Source organism: Embiotoca jacksoni, unplaced genomic scaffold (assembly GCF_022577435.1).
Source record: "Embiotoca jacksoni isolate LCO1_2020_lvr unplaced genomic scaffold, fEmbJac1.0.p SCAF_64, whole genome shotgun sequence".
In the NCBI taxonomy this organism is placed as follows: Eukaryota; Metazoa; Chordata; class Actinopteri; family Embiotocidae; genus Embiotoca; species Embiotoca jacksoni.
In genome coordinates, this window is record NW_027185419.1 from 488033 (window position 1) to 502391 (window position 14359).

The window sequence follows — 14359 nt, forward strand, 5'->3', positions numbered from 1 at the left end:
TGTCCCAGCATACTTTTATCATATTGAACCAGCTGATGACAGCATGAAAGGTCTCCGGGCAGGTTGAGTTCATTTAGATTTTTAAACAGCAACTTATACAGAAAAAATGGGCAGATTTAATGTTTATTTTAAATGCTTTAACTGCAGCCAGAGAGAGGAGGATTTGTTGCCTAGCAACGCCGTTTTGAAGCATGTTGCTAAGTAAATGGAAAATCAAAGAAAAAAGGGGTTGAGAGTTGTTAACGGCAACTTGGACGCTCAAATTGGACGCGACACTTCGATATAATTGGAAGTTGTTTTTTTGACCACTAGAGGTGCAACGGAGCAACGTTTTTTTTTTTTAAATTAGTTTATATTTTTGTATGACTGAAGTTTACGAGTCGACCGGCCGACAGTTGGTGACGTTGCAAACAATCGAAACAATGCACGATTTAAAAATACTCAAGAAGTCGATGATTTACACACTGAATGTAAAAAACGAGGTTTTTACCGTGTTAAGTGCTCCGAAACAACTCGCGTTGTGATTTTTAGTCATTTACTGAGAAACTAAAGTATTAAACACATCAGAGCTTTGACGAGTGATGACGGTGATCACTGAATTAAGAGAAATAAAAATGTTTTGCATTCAATTTAATGCCAGTTGATCCAATAGTAGAAAACCACACGGTGGCGCTGAAGGGAAAAAGATGATGGTGCAGATTTTGGCCAAATTTGAGAGGTCAGAGTGACGTGAACATCAGTTAGAGTTGATGAAACTTACAGAAGGACGATGTCTCCTGTCAGAGTTCAGCTCAAAGAGGCTTTTACAGTTTCAGTATTTCCAGTTCTGGTTTTTAAAACTTGCTCAGAGATGTTTTTCTCTGTTAAATGAAGCGATTCACTCACAGAGAGAAAACCGAGTCACTGAAGTCCCACTTAACAACCTGCTCACAGACACACGACTCTACAAGCAGATACTACAAACATGTGACCTCACACAGCTGACGGGTGGGCATGAGGAGGAGGAGGAGGAGGAGGAGGGAGGAGGAGGACAGGAAGAGAGGAGATTGATGTGAGGAGGAGGAGGAGGAGGAAGAGGAGGAGAAAAAGAGGAGGAGGAGAAGAGGAATAGGAAGAGGAGGAGGAGGAGGAGGAGAAGAGGAAGAGGAGGCTGGACTATCTGAGACATTCAGGGAGAGAAGGGAGCGGCCGGCCGGGCGTCTGATCCATGCAGCTAACAGCTGTCTGACATTCAGAGGAGACCGACGGTCATCTGAGATGAGGATGATGAGGATGACGAGGATGATGAAGATGATGAGGATGATGCATCAGCGCTGCTTCGACAGAGCGGCTGCTGTGATGCTCTTGAGTTTCACTAACAGGCTTTTTGCAGACACATTTAAAACACTAACCGTTTGGGCGTCGCCCACTCGGAGGATTCGCTGACAGCAGGTCGTAATTAAAGAAACCCGAGAGGTAAAAACCTTCAGGAACATGTGAAGACCTTCTTCTTTTAGACACCTTCATCTTGTCCCAGGAGCTCAATAATACAAAGACACAGCAGTTGGTAACCGTCACAAGCTGCAATACCACCGAGGGCCACTAGAGGTCGGCTCCAAAAAGCCTCCATAGACTCCCATAAAACTCTCATAAAATTCTCAGTCAACAAACATTTGTCCACGAGTTATTTCAGTTTTGGTGGTTTACTAGTTTTTCTGGAGATTGGATTTAAAATAATCCCTCATAAATTAGAAAATAATCTTAAAAAAGACCTGTTTTTGGGGGCGTATCTGTTTGATTGACAGGCCTGTGGTGCAGTCAGGTTACAGCTATCGGTGGGCGGGACGTAGTATCGTCAGGTTTCCAATCAGATCGAGTCCGATTTTTTTGAATTCATGAATATCCATTAAAATATAAAAAGATTAATACTGTTTGCAGATGTTATATAATTTATCTTGTTTTTATTGTAATGCAATATTCCTGCCAGCAGGAGGCGGTAACGCACCTAGAAGCTGTTTGCTAAGCACCACATTTATAAATATATCCACATGTATATAGTGGCGGTTGTTGTTGCAGATTTTTTTACGAGAGCCTTTCTAGTTGTTTTGTGTCTATTTCTTTAAGTATCTTTTTTTTTTTTACTTTAAATATGTTTTATAATCCGAAGTAGGACCTGAAGTTTTTTCTTCGCTCGCAGAAATCTTAATAAAACAAAACAAGACAAGTTCATCAAATTCAACTCTGCAAATTTTTCTAACCATCTTTGGCGAGTTACTTCTGTATATCAAAGACAATCATTTTCCGTGTTATCCAAAAGGAGCGCAGCGAAACGTCTAGACTGACTCTGACATCCACCTCTCCGAATTAGCATCAAGTCTTCCTCCGCCTGTTAGTAACGTTATGATTCATGGTTCCCACAGTTGGGTCCAGGTTATTTTTATAGTTTTGCAGCTGCTGTTTGACTCACAGCTGTTTGGAAAAAGTTGCAGAGCTCGACAATCCTCCTCCCTCCCGCTGAACAATATTTAAATGAGCCTGTTTATTTTGTGCAGATAAACTACGGCGATAAAATCATCCGCGTCCTTCCGTTGACTTCGTTATTTGGGGACGTACATGAATCGCAACACAAACAAAACTAAAACATTTAAAAAAACAAACCTTCTGATAGTTTAGTTTTAAAAGCTTGTATTCGTCATTCACCGCTGATTATTTGCATTTTTGTCACTTTGAAATCTGTTAGCAGACTTTATACTTACTGAAAAGTCACGTGACATTTTGATCACATGCGGTTAACGTTTAAAAAAAAAAAAAAAAATCCAACTAAAATGAAGCTACAATTTCATCGCCACCAAACTGGACAGCTAACATCTAAACATGCAAATTAAATTAGAGACTTTTTGTTTGTTTGTTTGTTTGTTATCTCAACAGTTGTTTGAGAGGTGCGTTGTGTTTCTGAACTTCCAGCTCCAGCATCTGAAAGATTTCATTTTCACTGATAAATCGTCGTTTTCTTTACGACTCGTGAGCTAGCGGTAGCCCGCTAACCGCTAACACGGCTATACTTGCCGATCAATTTCCGCCTTTTTTAAAAATGTAGTTATGTTTTAACCTCTCAGAGAGAACGACGTCATCAACGCCATGGATTAACGAGTGGACGATCTCCCCTCGCGCTCTCCATCTATCTTTAAGCTCCGCCCACAGTGAGACACACAGAGACCAGAGGACAGAAACACAGCAGAGGTTTAAGCTCCGCCCACAGTGAGACACAAACAGAGCAGAAGACAGAAACACAGCAGAGACTCACTCATCTGGAAACAAAACATCTGCTCTGAAATGAGGTAAATAATATAAATATAATATTTTCAGCTGGACCTTCAGCAGAGGGGGGCGGAGCTATAAAGAGAGTCTTTCACTGAGTGGGTGAGAGATCAAAGTTTACACCTCGACTTTTCAAATTAAAAGCCCTCCAAGTTTCACAAAAGGTCCAGAAATATACTTAGACGTGTTTCGTTCAGGAGGTCCCCAATCGAAAAAGGAAACACTGGGTTTTATTAGTTAAATCTTATGTTACATCTTATATTATTTGACACTTTCAATATGTTTAGCCACACGGGAGGCATTTAGGGAACATCGGTGTCATTGTAGATTTAGAAAATACATCCCGTTTAATTTCAAAAACATAAAGAAATTAAAGAATATAAACTGTTGTGAAACAAAATGTGTCATTGTTGACAGAAGAAGCTTATCAGCTGGTCTGGGTGGAGCTCAGCTATGTGAATAAATGTGACGAAAAATAAGCATTTTGTCAAAGTAGCTCTCAGAGGAAGAAATATTGGCGACTTGAGCTTTAGGACACGAAACTGGGAGAAAATAAACCGGGTCTGGGTTAACGTGACCGCCCGCTGGGTCGCTTTGCCACCACTGGGATGTACGACGGGCTCCTGAACGCAGCACGAGCCGCCAGATAGCACGGTGTAGGTGTTTGAACGGTACCAGGCCGACCCTGCCTCCATCCTCATCCTCCTCAGCAGCAGCAGCAGCAGCAGCAGCATCACCACCAGCAGCCAGCCCCTCCCTCCCTCTGCTACCATCCGCCCCGCTGAAGGACGGTAAGACTCACATCACCGTTTTATTTCTCGGTTTCAACGGCCGTGCGGATCTCTGCGCTCCTCGGAAGCTTTTTCAGACGCGAAAAAAAAACACAAACAAAAAAAAACCCCACCAGGACGGGGGGGATGATTTTTTTCTGGAGGCTGAGCGGAGCCGGTGGTCTGATCCGGCTCGGCTGCTCGGTTTCATAACGCCGCAGCGTTGATCCGCACGCAGACAGTCGAAGTCACCGGAGGAATCTAAAGCTGCAAGGGAGCAATCCGGTGATTTTAACGGAGGGACTTGTCGGTGAAGGTGCTCGGTGTTTTTTGGGGGTTTCTTTTTCAGAGGCTACTGATGTCATATAATGTGAGTAAAAAAGAAAAAAAGCGGGGATTATTGTCATCCGTGCATCGACTGCAGATACGGATGTTTACATGTCATCCTTTAAATGACTCAATCAGCTGCACATATTCATGCATTGTGGTGCATTAAGAGTCACAATCTGGGAGCAGGATTTTAGAAACGCAGAGGTCATAAGTGCTGAATTGAAACACAATTCGGTTTTTTTTTTCATGTAAATCTTTAAAAAATCTCTTTAAGGTAAATATTTTTTACCTTTTGGATGCTATTTTAAACTCATTTTCTACTATTCTAGTGATAAAAAGCAGGAAATCAACATTTAATCTTAATTTTGGCCTTAAATGGTCAAATCTGAGAATAAAAAAGACTAATATTGTGTGTAATTGTGCAAATTCAACTCCTGCAGGTTGTTAGAGCCTAAATGAACAACGCTGGCCTCCCTGTAATGTCTTCAGGCCTCCAGCGTCTCTGAGCGTACAAACGGCCTCTTTGACTTCATCGTTTCGCTTCACGCTCGTTCGTCGGCTGCTCTCAATTCACTCCAGCAGATTTGGGTGACCTGATTCTTCTTAAATTGGGAAAAATGAAGCAGCGCTGCGTCTTCTGGCCTGAAGGCAGCAGCTGAAGGCTGTGCTTGGTGTCTCTCCGGTCAGATTCAGGAGGGATGTGGATTTTAGACTTTGACTCTCTGAATAACCCTCGAACTTATGCAACAGACTAGACAAAAAAAAAAAAAAGTCCAAAAATAGACGCACAGACAAACTGACAGCTGTTTTAAATCCAGAAACACGTGATGAGAGGGAGACACGTCCGTCACGTCCGTCACGTCCGTGAGGTATTTACTTTAACGGACGTGATTCTCGCACTCACGTTTGTCTTTCCATCGGTTAGTCGACCGATTTAAATATTCAACAGCAATTTGTACACTTAATTAATGATTTAAGACATTTATCGAGCAAAAAAAAAAAAAAAAAGCTAAATAGTAAATAATTGGATGTGTTCTTCTGTCGATTACGTCATTTCAATTTCAAAAGTTTGAGTTTATTTTTGATTATCTACTTTTCTACTTGGTCCATAAACTCCCAAATAGCACAAACTTAACGTGATGTCATCAGTAGAGCTGAAATAAGTCTTCGATTTGAGTCAATTAACATAAATAATAACAACAACAACAGTCATTTTGAATAATTGATTTGCTGTTTTTAAGGCAAAAAAATATCAAAACAAGTGTTGCTAGTAGTTTTCAAACGTGAATATTTGTCTGATTTTGTTTCGTAGTTTTCTCTGATGATAACACGTAACGTAGCTGCACACCGAACAATTATTTCCACCATCGATCGATCTGATTGATAAAATGTCAGCGAATAGTAAAAAGATCCTAAAGTTGACTTTCTCAAAGAAAAGAGGAAGTTGTTGTCGTTTGAGAAGCCGGAAACCAGTTGAAGGTTTCGTCAAAAAAAAATGACTTAAATATCTCATTTTCTGTCGTTTAATGATCGCTTAAACGCATTTAGAGACGGCGCCTTGATGTTGTAAGAAACTGAAACTAAATTTCCCAACACGTCCTCATCCAGTTCAGTTAATGGATCACCCCGTCAGGCCTCGTGGCCTCGCCGCTCTCCGTCCCTGACTGTAAACTGTCTTTGAAACGTCCTTGAGCCGGCGTCGTCTTTCACGCAGCCTGAAAGTGTTTCCACATGTCGGCTGACCGGACGGTCGACGGAGACTCTCGGCTTTTCAGGGACGTCGTTTCATCACTCATTCATTTTAAAGCCGACTGGATCCGATTTATATTCTTTGTGTGATTAGATTCTTCCGTCTGCCCCACACACACACACACACACACACACACACACACACACACACACACACACACACACACTGCCCTGTGGCGTGCTCGGTTAACTCCCATCATGCCTCGGGGTGGAGGAGGAGTGCTGAGCTCAGCAGGGTGCGGAGGGATCGCCTCTGGTGCCCTTGTGATCGAGGTGTGGCTCAAACCGACTGGTGCTGCGTTCAAAGACGTGAAAAACAAAATACACGACGCGGCGTCGACGGTTTCTGGTCCTCGAGGTTTTGTTGTCGTTGTATTAAGAGTCGAAGGTTTTCTTTCAGCTCCGAAATTCGAGTTTTTACGAGTTTTTCTCTACGAAAAACCAGCAGCGCAAAATGAAGTTCGTCGGGAGTTCGAGGAAAGGCATGCTGGGAAATGGAGCAAATTATGAACTAAGATAAAAAGAAGTAGGCAAGCTGGAGGCTTTAATGTAAACAGTTAGCTGATTGATTGATTAGTCCATCGAGAGAAAATTAATGGAGTATTCGACTTCAGTTCGAAGACACACCCACAGAAAGAGAGACTTGTCCACGGCGTAAACTCGGGCTCGTGGTGAACTGATGCTAGCTTTAGCTGCTGGAGTTCGAACTGCACTTCATTTATTTTTAAGAAGTTTCACACGCAACGTTTTGACGGCTGAAGTCATTTCCAGGTCTGAAAAGTGAAGCCAATGTGAACGTCTTTAAACTGCAATACCAGCGAGTGCCACTAGAGGTCGGCTCCAAAAAGCCTCCGGCTCCATAGACTCCCATTCAACTTCTCTCATCAAATCCAAAGTGAATAAAATGTGTCCATCAGTTATCTCGGTGTTGTTAGCTAAAGTCACTCCTTCTTATTAGTTTTCTGGAGGTCCATCTGAAAATAATCCCTCATTCATTAGAAAAGAAGATTCAAGAAGACCTGTTTTGGGGGCGTGTCTTGTTTGATTGACAGGCCTGTGGTGCAGTTTTCGCTATAGGTGGGCGGAGCATAGTATCCTCGGGTTTCCAATCAGATCGAAGCAGATCCGTCTTCTTTGTTTTTATTGTTTAATGGCAGCTGGTAAAACCGTTTTTAGACGTCGCCCCCTTCTGGCGGTAGAAATGCACTTGATAACGCATCCAATTAAAAAGCGAGTTTTGGAAACTTGTTTGTGCGACCAACTCCAAAACATTTGCACAGAAAACAAACATTCATTAATTTTGTTTGTTTGTTTGTTAAATTTTGCTCTAAAATTTGGATGTGAAATCTGTTATGATGGGAAGATGCCAAACATTTTCTCAGATTGTTTGGTTTTCCCTATTTTGTTCAAACATAAAAACAAGTTACAGAACTCACATTGGCATTTTCACAGTAGTACCATTTTGTTTATTTTTAGGCAAAACAATCTTTATCCTTCGTCTTATTGACGTATTTATTGACTGTGAAAAAGCCAATTATTTTGCAGCCAACTGCTCGAGAGCCGCACGAACACGTCGGTTTTACGTGTTTGTTTTAAAAACACAGGAGATAATCCTGAGAGCAGCAAATTGGTTTTTCTGCTAACGAGCTGCGTCTCGGTTACCGGAGGTGAAATGTGTTGGTTTTTTTCAGCACGTGACGAGCGGAGGAAGTAGAAGATATACTTATCGTACAGCCGACATTTTCAGAAGTGACACCGCTGTACGTTAAGGTGGCGCCATTTATTTTGAAATCTTCTCCGTCTTCCAGGATTTTTATTCAGTTTTTTCTCGTTTTCAGGACGTTTGCGGTTTTGAAAGCAGCTTTCACAGAGACGAGCCCGGTTTGTGTCTCGCTGCCGTTACGCTCACAGATCCGTATCTGTTCACACGGTCACAATCGGCACGACTGTTTCCTCCCAACAAAGCACGTCATTTAATCCGCTCGGGCTGTTTGTGTGCTTTTTTTTATTTGTATTTTTTTTTTAAGAGTTTTGTGTTTTAAAATCGTTACAGAAAGAAAACAGCTTGATTATCAAATTAAGCAACAGAGTATAAATTAATTAAAAGCTGAATTCAATTACTTAACTGAGTCACAATGAGATTTACATGAATTTAAATATCAGCACAATTATTTAATCAACGCAGAGCCACAAGGGGCTGTCTGGGTAGTTTCACCGTGGAGGTCATATTAATACCTTATGACTTCTTCAACATGACGAGGCGGGTTACGAAAGGTCATGTGACGAAGTGCAAGGGGGGGGAAGTCAACGTAAAGTGGAGGTTTAGTGGAGGTTGGATGGAACAAACCAGGACCTTTTTCCTCGGAGACCGGTGTTCAAGTCCAGATGGAGCAAAAATAAATGCGAATTTCGTTTAAGTAACTCAAAAATGATATTTTCCGAACATTTACCAAGTAGTTTTAACCAAACAGTAATCATGTCACGTGAGCCACACCTTGACCTTTCCTAACGATAACCTCGGAGACCCGTGTTCGAGTCCACGATAAAGCAAAAGTCAACGTGGATTTCTTTTAACAAACCCAAACTTAGCCTGTTTGAACAACCACTCTGAAGAGCGGACCAATCGGCGAGCGGTGTCGGTGGTTAACCGCGTTTTGTCCCCGCCCCTCTTTCACTGTGATTGGACGGCCGGTACCAGTTACGAGTGCCGCCATAATATTTTTAAACTCTCGTTGACAGGAAAAAAAACAAAAATGCTGTACTCAGGAAGAAAACACACGCTAATTGGTTAAAATGAACCTGAGGTCGACGCCCAGTAAGAGGGAACGTCTGCAATCGATTCTCTAAGGAGGGTGACCCATATGTTCACACAGTGAAACAGGGTTCTGGTTCGCACCAGGTGAACCCAAACTAGGATCTTTTTCCTAAACCTAAAAAACATTGTTTTGTTGGCTAAATGTAAGGCACACAACAACTTGTGTTTTCATATGACAACATCAGTATTTGACACTGCAAGTTATTTTTTTCTGTCAGCTCAGAGCAGGAATGCAATATTGAAAGTTGAGGCCACTGAAATTACACAGCTCTTGATATCAAATTTGATAAAAAAAAAGAAAAAGAAAAAAAGAAAGTCATTTCATTTAAGTGAAGTGAATATGATCTGACTTTGATCTGACAAAAATAAAAAGGCTTTTTCTTAAAGTTTGATCTAAGCATGGTGCACTTTGCTAGCAGCTACGTGGAAAATAAATTAAGGACTACCAGTGAAGTAAACAGTAAACGGACTGGAACAGCTTTTATCCAAAGTGCTTTTCAATCAGCTCCTCGTTCACCCACTCAAACCTGCCTAACCTGCTGGGGACATCGGTGTCTCGGTGGCACCGCAGACTCCGAAGAACTGGACTAAATGTTCTCCTGTGGCTTTTTTACTTCCAAATTTAAGCTCACTTGGACTTTTTTTTTCTGTGTGAAAAGTGGAGTCTATTTATGCACAACAAAAGCTGAACAAAGATTGAGACAGAATTAAAACATGAACAAATACTCTTAAAAAACAACTAAAAACAATGAAAGAAATTAAGACAAATATATCAAGCAAAACAACACTCATAAAGCATGAGCCATAATTAATAGGTTTTTACTGGAGATTTTGAATACCGGTGGAGAAGTTGGCGAGGTTAAATACTATCACTGCAGGGAGGCGACAGGGATTAAGCACCAAAACATCTGTTTTACCTTCATTTTTAACATCGGTAAAGCAATTTGCTTTAGAATTTAAAGAAGAAGCAGAGTCAGGTGTCAGCGGTACATCGGAGTATCATCGGCATACAGTGATGTACGGCTTGATTTAAAAGCAGAGCCAAGAGGCTGCATGTATCATGAAAACAAAACTGGACCCAAAATAGGCCCTTTGAGGTACGCCGCAACACAGAGACACCCACGCTAACAGAAAAGGATCTATCAGTCACAAATGAAACAAATCAAACTAAAAGGGAGACTCGTCAAATTTACACACTGAAGGCCGTCATTTTCGAACTGTCACCAAATGGTTTCGGCTTCATAACCAGACCTTATTAAACTAAAATAAACACGGACTCGGGTTGTTCTGGAAGTTGCAGTCACGACAATAACTTGTTTTTTATTCAACAAACTGCCAATTTGTGCTCATAATTTAACCAGGAGTGTTTTTTACGTCTATTTAAAGTGCTGGCAGCAGACGGTGCGATTGAATATGGGACCTTCACACTTCCAGGAGCTTTCATATCACCGAGCCGCCACGTCTGGACCAAAGAATGCTTTCAGAAATACTGCACTCTGATTGGCCGATAACAAGCAGCCCTCATGACTGAAATGAGATACAGTTTTTTTGCATCCAGTTCAAATGTTAAGTGAACTTGAACATATGAATCTAAATAACATGAACTTCCAAAAGTAGTTCTGATTCCTTTGCTGTAATTACTTAGAAAAATAAATAAAAAAAAGCCTGGGAAAAAATACATTACATTACACATCTTTGGTTTCATCGACATAAATAATACCTATTGAAGTCCTACAGTATGGAAACCTCTATGTGCGCCCTGCCACACAGTCAGGTAAGCTTTTATTACCATGAAGACTGCTGCTGTGCCACAGGCAGCTAATTTAGCTCTTTTGATTATTTCCCTCGAGACTCACCTGAAACTTGCATCAGTGTTGATACGTCTGACGGCGAAAAGCAGCACGTACAAATCAAGCTGCGTTTCACGGTTACGTCCCTCCGAGGAAATGTACACCGGAGTGCTTTTTTTTATGTCTTTATTTTTTTAGAGCCCTCTGTGCCTGAGGCTCATGACTCACTTTAATATTTAATTTCCCTGTAGTTACAGTACAGCAGCGCAGCGCTCTCGTCTCAGTTTGTGTTCTGGACGGTGTGATGTGGGAGGAGTCACCACATGAATCAGGACACAATAGTGATTTATCCAAATGAATCGTGCTCCCCCATTAAAGAAGAAACGTCGTTACTGCTTCAGTTAGTTGAAACAAAACTGTGAATAGTGTCGACACAGAATTTACCCCGCAACCGCACAGAACTCAAATTTAAATGCAAAAAAAAAAGATTACCTTTATAAGTAGTTTCATAACTGTCCACTATTTTAAGCAAATTGTGATTGAGATCATGTGATCTTTCTACGGAGCGTTTTTAGGTTTACGGCGCTGAAACTTTACTGTTTTGATTGAGTCTCACGGCTCTCATCCCGTCTTGTTTCCAACAGTAGCTGTTTTTAACCACAAAGCTATAAAAAATAAAAATAAAAAAGTCAATGTCGACGACCTGTTCGGCATTAAACAGCAAACAGACACAGTTAGCAAGTAGCGGGATAACACAGTGGAACATTTAGCGGCTAAAAAAAAGAATATCGTCCAAAACCGTTCAGAAAATTCGCATTGCAAATGTAATTCGCAATCCACATCGGCGTCATTTTTTTAGACCCAGAAGCTACGTCCAATTTTATATAGTCTACGGTTAAAGCCCAGTATCACACCAAAGCCTGTAATACGCCCCACAGTCCACTAGAGGATAGCGTGTTAATGTGACCATGTGACCAACGTTTTATTTTCTTCCTTAACCTAACTATGTGTTTTTATTCCCCTTAAACCTAACCACATGTGTTTGTTTTCCAAAAACCTAACCACATGGCTTTCTACATGGCGTTTGACAGCTTAGCAAAGCAATGACACCGACACAACGCCCTCTAGTGGACTGACGGGTGTATTACACGCGTGATACAGAGTGTAGCTTAGCGGGCTAGGATTTGTGCTAGTATGCTAGCTAGGCTTACAAAAATTCAATCATTACCTTTAGAAATATAAAGTCGTGAAGTGGGAATTTTTGATGGCGCTTCAAGAAAAGTTTGAAATTCATCGAACTGCTGTTGAGATATTTCAGTTTGTCGGTTTGTCAAGATTCAGTAACGGTTACATTGATGGAGAAGCTCTCCTAAATGAACATCATATTGCTGATTGTGTTTGACTGTGACAGAGCGTTCTCCCTCCAACAGGACTAATCACCACTTTTTATGTGCTGATAATTACAGCGTGATAAAACCGTGCCAGTAACTCGACTCATTGTATTCACATCCAGCCGTGAGTAACAACCTTGTCAGATGTTCTGACCGGTCGTAACGAGGGCACCTTATTGCTTTTGTTATGAAGGGACGGCGTCATTCATCATCACGCCGCCAGTCAAAACGAAGCAGCTTAAAGGTTATAAACAAAAGAGCGCTGCCAGCCGAAGCCCGAACGAGCAGCGACCTGCCAGACGAAATAAAGAAGGATTTAATTGGTTTGTTCTTCTGGCGCTTCGGTGGATGAAAACGTCTCCGATGGCTCAACACTCGCTGGAAAGATTTGGGCTTTTGAAATCGTTCCCGTACTCCTGCTGGATGAAGTGAAAAATATGTTGCAGCTGACAAGATGTCAAATGAAAACTTTCACATGTATTTATTATGTTAATGCCGCAGAGTTTGCAGAAATCAGTGGCAACTAGTGATGAGCATCGTTCCCTTCACGCTCCCCTTACAAGTGTGGAAAAGAATCTAGATGCATTCTTCTAAAGACAATTTTCGGTTTGTCCCTTCTGGGCTTTTGTGGAAGCATGATGGTGCAACGTGTCGTGCTCTGCGGAAGATGACCTGCTCCCAATGTAGAAATGAAGATATGAATTTTAAGGTATTGTAAACAGCGATTTTGAAGTTTTCAGGTGATAATATATGAAGTGTCATCAAAAAAAAGTTCAGAGAATTCTTCCTGTTGCGCCCAAATGCAATGCATCACCATGAGGAAGTGATAACCTTCACGAGGAAGTATTTAAAAAGTGATTTGATCAACATCAGCACCTGAGTTCAATACGCTTTCATGTTTCCGTGTTGGAGAACCCTGTTGCCACGGCGCCACAGTTCAGACCTCAGACGGTCCCGGTGGAACTCGATGTTGACAGTCTGACTCTGGGAAACAAATTCACGGTGACGCAAAGAAAACCCCACCTGGTGTCTCCTGACTCGACGTGCCTTCTTCTGTCTCGGACGGTGAAGCTCCGCCCCCTCTTGAAACGTAAACGTCACTCAGAACGACTTCGCCCGGCTCGTCGCTTCATCGCCGTTAGACTTTCTGAAGCGTTTCGAGGATCGCTGTTGACCATTTAGAGTTTGACCCCAAAATCTGGTGTTTTTCTGGGCCCTCAGGAGACACTGCTATAAAAAAAAACAAGACCCGATTCTGTAGTGGAAATCAATGCATAGGCTCAGGAACACTTGGCTATTCCCCCCAAAATTTGCCCCAAAAATCGGACGTTTCTCTGCTCCAGTTTTAGGTGCGCAGTGAAATCACAAATGTTTACAAAAACGTGTGGAACTCGGGTGCTGATGTTGATCAAGAGAAGTTACTTTAAATACGTCCTCATGAAGGTTGTTGCTTCCTCCTGCTCCGAGAACGCTTTGATCGAACCTGGTCCTCTAACGAAGACCGTTATGAATATTAGACTCCCTTTCTGCCAGTCGATCCCTCTAAATCCTTCCCACTGAACCTTTAAAGACATCCGTCATTTACCAAATGGAGTCATATTCTATATATTCTATATTTATCACCGTAGGAAAAGTGCTGCAAGCGTGTCAGCGCTGTTTTTTTCTTCCCGATCATTGCTGCATGTTTTTTTTCTTTTTCCTCAGCAGTGGAAATACCGAACCGCCTCGGGCAACGTTTCCCGGCTGTATTTTTAACTGCCAGGTCGGGTCGCTCTGAGCGACATATGTGGGACACGGTCCACTTTCACAAAACAAACACCAACACACCCGGCTGACATCTCCGCGTGAAGCTGTGACCTCTGCTCGGCAGCGAGGTGGCGGGAAAAACGTTCCCATCATGCACCAGCGGCAGGGAGTGTGTGTGTGTGTGTGTGTGTGTGTGTGTGTGTGTGTGTGTGTGTGTGTGTGTGTGTGTGTGTGTGGGGAGGGGGGGGGGCTGGCTCTTGCTTTTTTTTTTTTTTATTTAGCCCATAATGCTGTAAAACACCTACTCACACCACCAGACATCTCTCAGCTTTTCAAGCTTCTCTTCTGCACCATCTTTCTCTTGCAAAACTTGCTTGAAGGAAAACGTGTAACTATATTAAATATAAGACGCTTTTATAGGAGATCGTGAAATGTGGACGGACGGTTCTCGGAAAAGCAGCGCGAAGATAT

General features: G+C 42.0%; 1 protein-coding gene across 2 annotated transcripts in view; it reads left to right on the forward strand.

Annotated features, from left to right (window-relative positions):
• map1aa (microtubule-associated protein 1Aa) overlaps positions 1-14359 on the forward strand; it is a 40434-nt gene that overhangs the window by 9103 nt on the left and 16972 nt on the right. The window contains exon 1 of one of the 2 annotated variants that reach the window (XM_069175208.1): positions 3933-4088. The exons of the other annotated variant lie outside the window; for it this stretch is intronic. The gene's annotated coding sequence lies outside the window, so the exon portion shown is untranslated. Of the gene's footprint in view, positions 1-3932; positions 4089-14359 lie in introns of those variants that run through there. 2 annotated transcript variants of the gene reach the window in all.